Source organism: Anas acuta, chromosome 24 (genome assembly GCF_963932015.1).
Source record: "Anas acuta chromosome 24, bAnaAcu1.1, whole genome shotgun sequence".
In the NCBI taxonomy this organism is placed as follows: Eukaryota; Metazoa; Chordata; class Aves; order Anseriformes; family Anatidae; genus Anas; species Anas acuta.
The window spans coordinates 3775377-3788034 of NC_089002.1; the positions used below are offsets into that span (position 1 = coordinate 3775377).

Sequence of the window (12658 nt, forward strand, 5' to 3'; positions counted from 1 at the left end):
ATCCCCTCCCCGTACCCCGGCACCCGCAGCTCCCGCTGGGTGCCACCCTGCTCCGAGCCTTTTGGGGACCTTTGGGGGTTTCATTCCTAAGAGGAAACCTGCAGAGGGCACGGGAGGCAGGAGGGGAGAGCCAAAAGGATGGTGTGGGAAGGCAGGAGGGGGACGGGACCCTGCAGGACCCCCGTGGCCGTGCCTGGTGCTCCGGGAACCTCACCGAACCCGAGCTGGAGGGCGAGGGGCTCGCCGGGGCGCACACGTGTTGCCAAACAGGGGCCGAAATCTGTAGAGTCTTATGTCAACATCGGAGGGGAACTGTTTACGTTTTGCCAACAGGGAACATTCCCATTGACTCGGAGCCGTTTCCTCCCCCCCGCACCGTCGCTCTCCTCCATGGGAATTTCTTTTTCCCCGGCTTTGTTTGCAGCCCGGCCCAGGAGCACAAGACAACAGCTCGGGCTCCGGGGACTTCCGTCTGCTCCCCGTGCAGCTGCAGCAGCCCGGCGCTCCCAGCAGCCTCGCACTAACCATAAAAATGGGTCTTCGGGAGGGGTTTGGGCACCCGACCCTACTCCTTCCCCTGGGAAACCTCTGCAGTGACCGTCACAAAGAAATGAGCGGAGCCACGGTGCCGAGCCCCTAGCCAAGCAGGACACCCACTGTGGGGAGAGCACAGAAGGAAGAGCGAGGCAAGAAGTTATCGGGGAGAATTTCCCCCCTGGCATCCCCCCCCCCCAAGAGGACAAAGCCCAAAGCCCAGCGGATTTGGGAGCAGATTTGGGCGGGTGGTCGGCTCTGCAGCTCTCCAACACGCTCCCATTTCACAGATGGCAAAACTGAGACCTGGAGAGCCGTGCAGCAAACCTGCAGCAGGGCAGGATGCAGAAGTGCCCCCCCCCCCCCCCCGCTATCTGTCCCCCCCCCAGCCCCTCAGAAGCCCCCTGCCCACCCCGCTGGGACAACCAGCCCCGGCCACCCTGCAGGGCCCCCAGGAGCCGCTCCGGGGGCGGAGGGAGGCGCATCCCCCGAACTGGCCGGGGAAACAATTAACAAAGGGGCCGAGGACCAAAAAACTGAGCCAAAAAGAGGGAGCCGAGGCTTTGTTCGGGTCGCCATGGCAACAGCCAGGCCGGAGCAGCAGCCACGGACTTTCACTTTCCTTTCCTGCCCACTGGTGGCCGTGGTGGCCCTGGTGGCTCGGTGGCTCCCCTGCCCGGTGCCTGGCCACTGCCACCGGTGCCAACCACGCGGTGGTCCCCTGGGTTTGGCATCACCCCCGGATGGGTGCTGGGAAGTGGGGGCCCAACCAGCTAGCTGGGGGGGGGGGGCAGCACCTCTGCACGCAGGGACCCTGGCTCCTCTCCTTCTCACATCTCCTTTGAGCCACGCCACCTCCACCTGTATCATCTCCTCTCCAGGAGCATCCCCAGGATGGTGCAGGGCACCCCCAGGCACCGTGGGGCTTCCTCGGACCCCATGTGGCACCCCCAGACCCCACAGAGCATCCCCAGGCCCCACGGAGCATCCCCAGACCCCACAGAGCATCTCCATGACCATTGGTACGAGGTGTCAGGATGGTGCAGGGATGGTCCCCATCCCTTCAGCGGGCTCCCTTGGCTCCTGCTCCACCTCTCCCTACCTGGCAGCACCCGGGCAAGCCCCCAGGGCTGCTCCCCAGCGGTTCCTCCCCCAGCTTTCTGCTTTCCTCAGCAGAAGGAAGCTGGGACAATGGGTGGGGGGACCAGGAAAGCTGGCGGGGGCAAAGATCCCGCTGCCGCCGGCGCAGGGGGCACGGAGGGGAAAGGCACGGCCAGCGCTCGCCTTCCTTTTCCCAAGCCCCCCCAAGCCCTCGGTGCAGCCCGCGGGGCCCCTGGCCGCAGGAGCAATGCCTCCTGCTTTGTGCTGGCTGCGAGTCCCGGCCTCCAGATCGCAGGATGCTGTTGACTGAGTCATGGAAATGGTTCAGACAATGGCTTGGCCCCTTCAGAACTGGCCGGAGGGGGCAAAGCAGGGAGAACAAATCCGACCTTGCTTCCTGCGCGGAAGCGGGCCCATTGTTTGCAAACGGGCATGTGCTCCGCTCCTCACCAGCCTGGGAAAGCTGCAAAACCAGCGCTAAACCGGGGGCAAAGCATCGCCCCCACGAGCTGCCCCGCGGCTCCCCCACCCCACGCTCCTCCTGTGGCAATGTAGGAAAGACGGAGAGCAAAACACCACCGCAGCGCTTGGCCAGCTCCGGACCCGGCCACCCCAAAAAAGTCCCTTGCATGCCCAGCGAGTGGCCGGCCAGGGGGTGGGAGCGCTCCTGCAGGGCCAGCACCGCAGCCCCAGCTGTGCCGTGCCACCAGAGCGGGTTGGGAGCGAGCCTCGGGGACGCGCACGCGTTGTGGTCCGGCGTCGTGGGGGTGCGCGCACACACAGGCAGGCAGACAGACGCACATCTGCAGCCCATTAAAGCCCGAGCTGATATGACAATGCGAACGGAGGAGCTCAAACTCGCTGCAAACTCGGCGGCGGCTCCGGGGCTGTCCTCGCTTCACCCCACGGCTTCTCCGTCCCGTGGCCCGGGGGGGGATGTGGCACACCAAGGGTGCTCCGTCCCTGCCCGTCGGCACCCGCCGCCTCCAAGGGAGCTCCTCGGTCTCCTCCCAGCACCGACAGATTTCAAACCGGGGGAATTCAACAGCTCCCTGTTCCCTCCTGCTCCCCATCCTCTCCAAAATAGGGGATACCCGCACATGGTGGCCTTGGACCATCTTTGTGCTACCCCCTGCACCTGCCTCCTGCGCAGAGGCCTCGTTTCCAGCCCACAGACCCTGGTTTTGGAGCTCAGGATGGGAACAGAGCTGGGCCACGGGGGAAAAAATCACCATGAAAAGAAGCCCCAAGCCCCCAGCTCCAAGCAGGGTGGTGGGTGTGCTCCGGGAATCACCCTACCAATTATTTCCACCCAAACACCACGATTTTTCCTTGCCATTTCCAAGGTGCTCCCAGCAGCCGGGCGCCCCGTGCTGCCTTCCCGCGCGGCGCTGGCGGTGCCCTGCTGCTGCAGGGAGCCCGGTCCGCCCGCAGCTAACAGCCTCTAATCTGGGCGTAATAAATCCAAGATGCTCCGGGATGGCTCTGCGGGGAGAGCAGCCCAGTCCTCCGCCACTGCTCAGAGAGAGCTCACACGAAAAAAAAAATAAAATAAAAAATAACACAAAGTAAAATAGAGCAAATTGTGATGCTGCAGGAAAACAGAGCTGGGGGTGGGAAGGGGCTGCAGGCGCAGTTGGAGCCCGGCTGGCGCAGAGCAGAAATACCTGGGCAGGACGTTCAGGGACGGCAGAACCCCAAAGGGAAGGCTCCCTCGTGGCAGGCACGCACACGACGCTGCATTTGCTGGCTGTGCTGGTGAAAACCCCGGGTCTCGCCCTGCCCCGGCCCCCTCCCCTCCCACCGCAGCCACAAACCACGGGGGAGTTTTGGCAGCGTTTCCCCAACCAGGTGCGGAGAGGAGCAGCCACCAGCAGCTCTCGGGGAAGGTGCATGGCCAGGGCAGGTGCTGGAGCACAGACTGAGCACGGGGCTGGAGCGGGAACACCTCCAGGGCTTGGTTTTTGGGCAGCCCCTGGCACTCACCGGTGGTTCTCTCTCTTCCAAAACCATCACAGCCCACCCCACGAGTACCCAGAACCCTGCTGGGGACTTTCAGCCCCAAAAATTCGATGGGGACAGCAAGCCAAGCAGCACACCTCTGGGGCTCTCCTCCCAACCTGAATGCCTCTGTTTTAAACCCAGGTGCCCAGAATTGTCCCCCCCGGAGCACAGCCCAGCAGGCTGGCCCCGTGGCTATGGCTAGCCACACACGCAGCCCCGGCTCACAGCTCCTCTCCTAGGGGAAAGGCATGGGGTGGGGAGGACACAGGCTTCCTGGCAGCCTCGTGCAAGGTCCCTGCTGCCCGCTGGCACTGCTGGACCCCCGCGGGGGTCTGGGGAGCAGGCGGCCAAGGCCTGCAGCACCTCCAGGCGATGCCGTGCCCGGGGCTGGGGATGCGGATGGGGCAGGGGGCTACAAATGGGGCAGGGGGCTCCAGATGGAGCTGGTGGGGGCTGAAGGAGGAGAAGAAAGGGGTGCTGATGCCAAGCAGGCTGCCCTGCAGAGCGACAAGGGGAGCGGCAGGGGATGCCCGGACCACCCAGCGGGCAGGGAGGAGGCCGGGGGGCAGCGTGGCAGCACAGCCACGTCCCCAGGCTCCCTTCGCCACCCGGGAGCGCAGCGCTGGGGGCCGAGCCCATCAGCTGGGGTTCAAAGGCAGAGCCGGGCTCCCGGGGCCGCTGCTCCCAGGCTCCGGCGCCCTCCGCCAGCCCGGCTCCACCGGGGAGCGCGGCACCGCCCGTGCCACCCACCGGCCACCGGCCGGGACCCTCCGGCGCAGCCCGACAGAGGGGCTTTTCTTGTCCCCCCTGCCTTTGTTTTCTATTTAGTGCTTTTGTTCTCCCCTCTTTGGTCCTTTGTTCCAGCTTGTCCTTTGTTCCGACGCCTTTGGTTTCTCGTCCCTTTGATGCTTTGTCACTCCCTTCATCTTGGTGCTTTGCTCTCTGCCCGGATTTTTAAGCTGGCGGTTGTTTTCTCTCCCCGCTCTGTGCTTGGCATTTTTATCCTTTCTCCTGCCTCGTCCACTCCTCGGGTCACATGGGCCCGGCCCGGATTGTCTTCAAATCCCCATTTGTCTTGTTTTGGTGCCTGGATTTCCCTGCCTTTATGTCCTTTCTTAAGAGACTCTCAGAGATTTTTTTTTTCTTCCCCTCACCGAGGAAAGTAGGGGGGGATCGGGCTTAATTAATTAGCCAGCGTAATCTTTAGATGCGTGGCACCGCGGGGACGTGTGGAGCATTATTACTAATCGCTATTATTGTTATTAGGATGTTAAGGGTTAGCGAGGGTTTAAACACCAGCTAATTGCAGCAAAGAGCTCCGGCTTGGAGAAATTGGATCGGGGGAACCCGGGCTGGTTTTCGGATGCCAGGCTCGGGAGAGGAGGCTCTGCAAAGGCAGAGGACGAGCAGAGGAGCTGCTGTCCCTACAGGGCTGCAAGGACCAGGCTGTGCTGACCCAGCCCCAGGGGTGCAGGGCTTTAATTTTGGGGGAGCAGCCGCTGCTGCGCTGCCTCGAGGCGCTGCTCACGGCACGTGCGTGAAGGCGACCGCAGCATCAGATAGCGGGCGGTCAGGCCCCGGGAGCCGTTTTCCTTTCAGAGCAAGTGTACGACACTTGCTTCGCTTTGATTTAATGCCCCAAATATTTCCCCTCGTGTTTTTTTTTTTTTTTTTTTTTCCCCCCGCTGAGGTGGTGGTGCTGGGGCTTGGGCCGGGTAAGGAAGCGGCCGAGCGCAACCCTGCTCGCCGCAGCATCTCCGCTCGTGCTGCCAACAAAAATCGGGGCTCCTGCGTCCCCAGCCCCCAAATAACACAGCAGCATCCCCCCCCCCCGGGCACGCTGCGTCCCCAGCATCTGCATCTCGCTGCAGCACCAGCTGTTAGGGGGAGGAAGCAGCCCAAGTTAGCAACAGGATGCGCCCTCAGATAACGTGATCGATATCAGCACGCAGCTTTTCAAGTCAGCGCTGAGCCCCCCCCCTGCTCAACTGGGTGTCTCGGGAGATCGGCACCGATACCAGGTCCCTTTTTGCCTCTGCCTTCACAACACCCCGAGCTCTCCCCTCGCCAGCCACTTACAGTAACTGGGTGACGTCCCCGTGGCTTGTGGCGGCGTAGGAGGGACGGGTTTCCGAGCACGGGACCGGAGGGAAAAGGAGAGGCGATGCTGGGAGAGTGCTGGGAGCTGGTGGGATGTCACCGGGGGGCTTTGGGGACATCGCTCCCTGCCCACACGGCTGGGGCAGAGAGCTGCAGGCTGCCTGCTTTGATAACGGACCCTGCTGTACCAGTAAGGACACAGGCAGCACCAGTAGGGCCGCAGGCAGCACCAGTAAGGCTGCAGGTATACCTGTAAGGCCACAGGAAGCACCAGTAAAGCCCCAGGCAGCACCAGTAAGGCCACAGGTAGCACCAGTAGGGTTGTGAGCAGCACCAGTGAAGCTGCAGGCAGCACCAGTAGGGCCACAGGCAGCACCAGTGAAGCTGCAGGCAGCACCAGTAAGGCCGCAGGCAGCACCAGTAAGGCCACAGGCAGCACCAGTAGGGCCCAGGCAGCACCAGTAAGGCCGCAGGTAGCACCAGTTGGGTTGTAGGCAGCACCAGGAGACAAACTGGAAGGCCCTGCAGAAGGGTTTTCCAGGCCAGAACTGCCCCAGGCCTGCACCAGCTCCACGGAAAGCCACAAACTCCCTGGAAAGGGCTGGGAGAAGCCGCCCGAGGGCCGCCCTGGCCCGGGGCCCGCTGCTGCCGGCTGCCAGCAGAGGATGCTGAGGACAGCAGCGGCCCAGCAACCTGATGCGCAGCCACGAGGCAAGACAAAGAGGGCCCAGAGCACAGCCCCAGCCCCGTCAGCTCTGGCAGCACCAAGGCAGCCGCCTGCCAAGCCAAGGAACACGAGAGAGAAGGGGAAAGCGGGCGGCAGGCCAGCTGGCAGGGGGCTGGGGGCCGCTCGCCCCTGCCCGCCCCGTCCAACAGCTCCACGCCGGGCACAAACCTCCTCCTGGGGGTCTGCAGGCTCCAGGCTGGGTGTTATGGGATATATATGCCCTCCTCCAGAGCTGTGACCCCACAAATCGCCACCCCAAGCGGTGCCATCGCCTTGCTGGGTGTCCCTAAGTGGTCGCAGAGCTGGGGAGCGCCTTGGTGGCACCCACGTCCCCGCCACCAGGTACCCGATGTCCAACCCTTCAGAGCTGTGGTACAAAAGCAATGAGGACAGGCTTTCTGCCCTGAAAAAATAAAAGCTCAGGGTGGATAAACCCTGAACATGAGCACCCCGAGGTGCCAGCGAGGCTCCCAGGGGTGCCAAAGCTGCCGGCACCACGCAGACTCGGTGGCCACCGGGCGATGCTCCTCCAGCACCACGTCCCTCACCACGTCCCTCGTCCGTCTCAGCCCCGGCTTTCCCCTCGCCCCGGCCGGCTCTCCGAAGGGCCCAACCTGTTTTTATTACAGAGCTGGCACCGGGAAGGCAAAAAAAAAAAAAAAAAAAAAAAAAAAAATTAGAACCAAACCCCCCTCATCTCTCTATCTGCAGCCATGCAAGGAATATTGTTCAGCGCCGCACAAAAGCATCCCTGAAAATAGAAGCGCCAGGGCCAGGCCTGCCAGTGGCTGTGTGAGATAACGTCTACTTGCAAACAGTGTGCCTTTGTGCCGCTGTCACTGTCCCCATTGTTCAGGAGCCTATTGCCTCGGGGATATTGTTCCCTTCTTTTGTCTCAGCCCCGGCTCCTTTTTGTTTGACTTTACTTACCATTTCATTCCTCTCCTTTGTGCCGGGGTTCTTTCTTTTGTCTCTCTCTCTCTCCCTTTTCTCTGTGTGATTTGTATTTAGCAATTGTTCCCGGCCCATTGGAAACACAATGTGCTCGGGGCTCTTTTCTCTCCTCCTTTCATTACCTATTCAGGTGGGCTTGGCTGCCGGTAGGTAACCGGGAGGAGAGGGGGCTCGCCAGGCTCCACGCAGCCCAGGCTGGAGCCTGGCCATGCTCTTGGGGAAAAAGCAAGGTTTTGGGGGTCTCCTGGGGACCACCAGGCTGGGCCGTGCCCGTGACAAAGGAAAATGGGGCAAAAAGACAAATTGGCCCCATGCAGACCATGACCACTCGCCACTCTCAGCAGAGGGCTGTGGACACAGGGACCTCGCTCGCCCGCACGCTGTGCCCCCAGCACCGGGGTGCTGCAGCCTGTTTTGGGGTGGGGATGTGCCCTTTGCTCCCAGGTGGCCCCACACAGCTTTGGGGGAGCACGGAGCAGCTGAAGGCCTGGCCCCGGCTCCTTTGGGGAGGCAGAGGAGGAGAGCAGAGGTGCCCAGGAGTGGCTCTGAGGTCCCCAAGGAGCCCTGCAGGACAGCGGGGATCCCTGCGCCCCATTTCCTCCATCCCCTCCTACCCCTTCCCTAGGTCCCTGCTCCCATGCAGCGTTTGGGGTGCCTGCAGAAGGGTTTTGGGGACAGGGGTGGTGGTTGTTTCTCCCCCAGGAGGCAGCGAGGCCACACCAGGAAACCTTCAGAGAGCAGCAGGGAGCTGACAAGTGGCCATCCCTGGAGACAACAAGGTCCCGTTGTTCTCTGGGGTTGGGGCTGCGTGACCCAGCGGGACTTTTCCATCCCCAAGCCTGCCGAAGCCCCGAGGATCAAAGCCTGCTGCAAGCCGCTTTCCTCCTCCTCTCAGGCACGACCCGCAAGGACCGGGAGGCTCCGGGACCCCCAGGACTCTCCCCACAAAGCAGGGAGGGACGGGAGATGTGGGTGCAGGATAGGAAGGGGGGCGCCGGGTCCTTGGGGACGGCACAAGCCCCCGAGCCCGAGTCCAGCCGGCATCGGGGCTGCGGGAGGAGGCGCAGGGGGCGTGCCTGGGAACCAGCGAGGCAGACTGGGGTCTATTGTCTCATTGTTACGGCTTCAAAGGACAATGGGGCATTGTTGTCTCTGGGGATCCCATTGTTTGCTTTCGCTGCAGATCCCAGCCGCGCAGTGGATGGAGGTTTCCCGAGGGCCAGGCAGGCTCCGTGTGTGGGACACTAAATAACGAGGCAGGCATGTTTCCTTCCCACCCCCTCCTCGCCACCCTTCCCCAAAAGGCACGGCGCATTGCAGCATGCGTGTGCCCACACAGGCCAGGGCACGACACGGCACAGCACGGGCAGGGGCACCAGGACCACCCAGCCGAGCAGGGAGCAAAGAAAAAAAAAAACAAGAAAAAAATCCCAATCCCAGCATTTAGGAGGGGAATTCACCAGGCTCCCCTAACGGAGCTGCCGAGGGGACTGGGGTGCCCCAGACACGCTGCGTTCCTGCTGCCATCCTGGGAATGTTTGGGGGTCTCTCTGCACCCACAGGAGATGGGTGAGGGGGAGCGGTGCCTCCTCGCAGCATCCCCTAAACGTCAAAATTCCCCAGGGACGTGGAGCCAAGGGTGCTTTGCTGCCCCACCGCAAAGCCCAACGTCTCCATCGGCACCTTGGGGAAGGACGGCGCAGCCCCAGCTCCTTCCCCTGCAGCACCCCAAGCCCGGGAGCTGTTTGCACGGCTCCTGCCCGTGTAAAATGAATCCCGGGTGCCACGCAAAGCTGGGCAACTCATCCCGCTCCCCCCTGCTCCCCCCGTTCCTTGGATGGCAGCCCTGGTGCCCCGGGGCTAAAAGGATGTGCGAGAGCCACACTCGGACCAGCTGCCGCCGAGCATCTTTCCCCACTGCCCAAATGCACCTGGGTGCTGCCGGCCGCCAGCACAGCCCCCGGCCCCTGACACCCCCCCCCTGCCCCTCAACTAAGGGGGACAAATCCCACTGAGGGGTTTGGGGCACAGGACAGAGCGGGGCAGGCAGCGGTGGCCACTGGCTCAGCCCCGAGCTGCTGAGTGCTTCGAGGGGAGCTTCAGCCTGTGGTAATGCCCCCGCCGACCACGCTTGGCTTCACGAGAGCGAAGAAGGGGGTTTGGGGTTACCCCTGGCTCCTACGGGGATCCTCATCCCCCAAAATTGCCACCCCGGGGAGCTGCCGGTGACCGTCCCCAGCCCGGGCACCCTGTGGACACCGCAGCAAATCCCGTCCTGCACCGGGGGCTCACTCGTGCTCCCGGCGAGCCTCGCTCACACAAGCCCAGAGGTGCACGCGGGCGCTCTCTCCCCCTCGAGCGGCGCCGTTTCCTCTCAGATAAAGAGTTCCTGCCGCAGCAGCCCCCCTTTCCCTCTCCCCCCAGACCCGCGCGTGTCTTGTGCGCCCCTTTCGGAGCCCACCTTGGGCTCCGATATTATCTCACTTCCTCGATATATTAGCTCTGCTGTTGATTTACGATAAAGGAATGGGCTCCAAAACACTCTGCCTCGGGGAGGAGGCAGCGGCGCAGCGCCAGGCTCGCCGTGCCCCAGCTGAGAACGAAGCCTTTGAAGGGGCGGATGCCGGTACCCGCCGTGAGCCCGTCTCCCGTTGGCGCTGCCCCTCGGTCCCCCCGACACCTGCACGAGGCGGGGGGGGGGGGCTCCGAGAGGTTGGGGCTGCAGGGAGGGGGGTGCTGGAGGGGCAGAGAGCGGCTCTGCAGGTGCCTGCAGAGCATGGGCGGGCACATTGGGGGGCACCCAGGGGTCTGGGTGAAAGGCTGAGCGCCCCTCTGCTTTGGAGCATCATAACGCACAAAAAAAATTAAAATAGATAAATAAATAAGTGCAGCTGAGCTCTGGCTGCTTTGTAATGGCAAAAGCCTCACCAGCGGGTCCTGGTTTACTTCTAGCTCGGGTTAAAAAGCACCACATGAAGCAGCTCCGCGGCTCTGCTGCGAGCACGTACCCCCCGACCCAAGCACAAGGAAGCGTCCCCGGAAAAGGGCTGGGTTTGGGGAGCAGATTGCCAGGCAGCAGGAGAGCTGCAGAGCCAGCAGGACGGAGCGCAGCGCTGTTCCACTCGGCCGAGGACATCGCAGCACTCCATCAGCCACCAGCCCCCCAGGGGACTATTAGATATTGCTCCTGTTTTGCAGACAAGAGACTGAAGAATAGCAGATAAGGGGGGGGAGAAAAAAAAAAAAAAAAGAAAAAAAAAAAAAGCTGAAAAGCAGCAGCCAGGGCAGGGCAGGTGGGAAAGCTCAGCCCTGCTTTTGAAGCTCTGCGTTTGAAGTCCTTGCAAGGAGGCGAGCCCTGCTGCAAAGCTGAGCCCTTAGCACTTCTCGGGTGGAACAGGAAAAATCCAGAATAGGACCCAGGCACCCTGAGGGTGAGCAATAAACGCTCGTGTGGGAGTGAAAGAAACTGCCCCAGCCCCGTGGCAGCTGGAGGTTTTGTTTTACCATGCCCCTGCCCCAAATCCTGCAGGGAAACGCCACCCTGAGCGAGGCTGGGCAGGGAGATCTCCATCCCTGCTGCAGGAGGAGCCCCAAACCACCGTTATCTGCACTGATAAGCTGCCGAGGAAGGAGCAGAGCCCAAAAACAAGTGCAGGAAACTCGGGCTTCAATATTCCAGCTCCAGGCAGGGAGAAGACCCCCTGCAGGAACGGGGCGAGGGAGCTGGCTGCAGCACCTCGAGCCGAGCTCCTTCCAGCCTTGGGTGCGGGGAGCGAGGCCCCGGCAAGAGGCAGCAGCAGCAGAGAGGGGCTGCAGGGAGGCAAAGCCCAGCTCCTCGCACGAAGGGGCCTGCTGGTATGCGAGGCAGCGGAGCAGGGGGGCGGGCGTTGCTGCTGCTAATGTGGCAGAGTCTCCCCGCTGAGGGCAGGCAAAATGCCCATGACTCATTTTTCCAAGAGCCGTGGCAAACAATAGGAACGATGCCCCTGGTGGGTATGAATGTGAAAAGGCACGATGGGGGGGCAGCCATGCTGGGCACCTTGTGTGTGGGCTGCCAACGGAGGGTACTGCCACGAACAAAACCTGCTGGAGCCAGTTCTTGGCATTGTGTACGCTGAGAAGCCTCGGACGAGGGCTTCGGGGGGGGGAAAAAAAGGGCAAAACGGCTGCACGGCCACCCCCTCTCCCCAGGCAGCGGCTCTGCTTTTGATGGACACCAGCCCTGGCTTCAGCCAAGAGGAGCCCGGTTTTATTAGCCATGGAGAAAAACAGAGAAAAAGGTCCCAAATTATCCCATCCCCACGCAGAAACGGACCAAAAACAAGCAGGGAACCGAGGCAAGCACCACGGCGCTGCGTGAGGCTGCTCTGCCCCAGCTCCTGCCTCCTCCACACACGTTTTCCATATTCAGATGCTGCCCTAAGGGGACAGCTTCTCGGCCGTTTGAGTCCTTGACCTTCCCCTGTTGTCGGTTTGCTACCATTATTTTTAGGCACACAATCCTCAAAACATACCAGCACTAGAAAGAAGTTCTCAGATAATGTGCACCGAGCACGAGGCGGCGAGGCTTGGGGGGAAGGAGGCTCTGGGGGATCAAAGCAAAACACAACAGGGGGAAGGTGATCGTCCCCTTGTAGGGAAAACAGCCAGAAATCCCCTCTGAAATCTCTGTTCAGTGGTTTTACAACTTACCAGGCCTGAAAATATGGAAAATGCTGAAGGCAGCACGGGCTCAGCACATGGCCCATCCGTGATCCTCCTGCCAGCCCAGGCCTGAGCCCACCGCATCCACAAAAAAGCCTCAGATTCACGACCAAAAGTGCAATAAAACCTTTTGGGAGCGGGGAAAAGCACCCAGAAACACCTGCTGGTGCCTCCACGAGCCCAGACTTTCCTCAGAGGTGCAGGTTCAAGCAGGTATGGCAATCACTCCCCCAACCACAGCATCCTACTGAGGAACAGAGGCACTGCGCCCTCTGGAAAGCCGGGACCACTCTGCCTCCCTCCTCGGGGGCTGTTTCACAAGCACGGAGCCGCATCCCACGAAAGGACTGGGCTGGGCCAGGGCGAGGAATTCCCAAGTGCAAGAGGGAAGAAATGCAGCCTTTTTTCCCAGAAGCCCGAAGCCACAAGGCAGAGAAAGCAGACACAAACATTGACTCAAACATTTACGCTGCTGAAGATGCTCACAGCTTTGAGAAAAACCCAAAGCCAGTGCTGAGCAGCCCCACCTGGACC

At 61.8% G+C, this 12658-nt stretch overlaps 1 protein-coding gene across 2 annotated transcripts in view; it reads right to left on the minus strand.

Moving 5' to 3' along the window:
* Window positions 1-12658, minus strand: part of SOX13 (SRY-box transcription factor 13) — a 36593-nt gene that overhangs the window by 23473 nt on the left and 462 nt on the right. The window contains exon 1 of one of the 2 annotated variants that reach the window (XM_068660285.1): window positions 3303-3367. The exons of the other annotated variant lie outside the window; for it this stretch is intronic. The gene's annotated coding sequence lies outside the window, so the exon portion shown is untranslated. Of the gene's footprint in view, window positions 1-3302; window positions 3368-12658 lie in introns of those variants that run through there. 2 annotated transcript variants of the gene reach the window in all.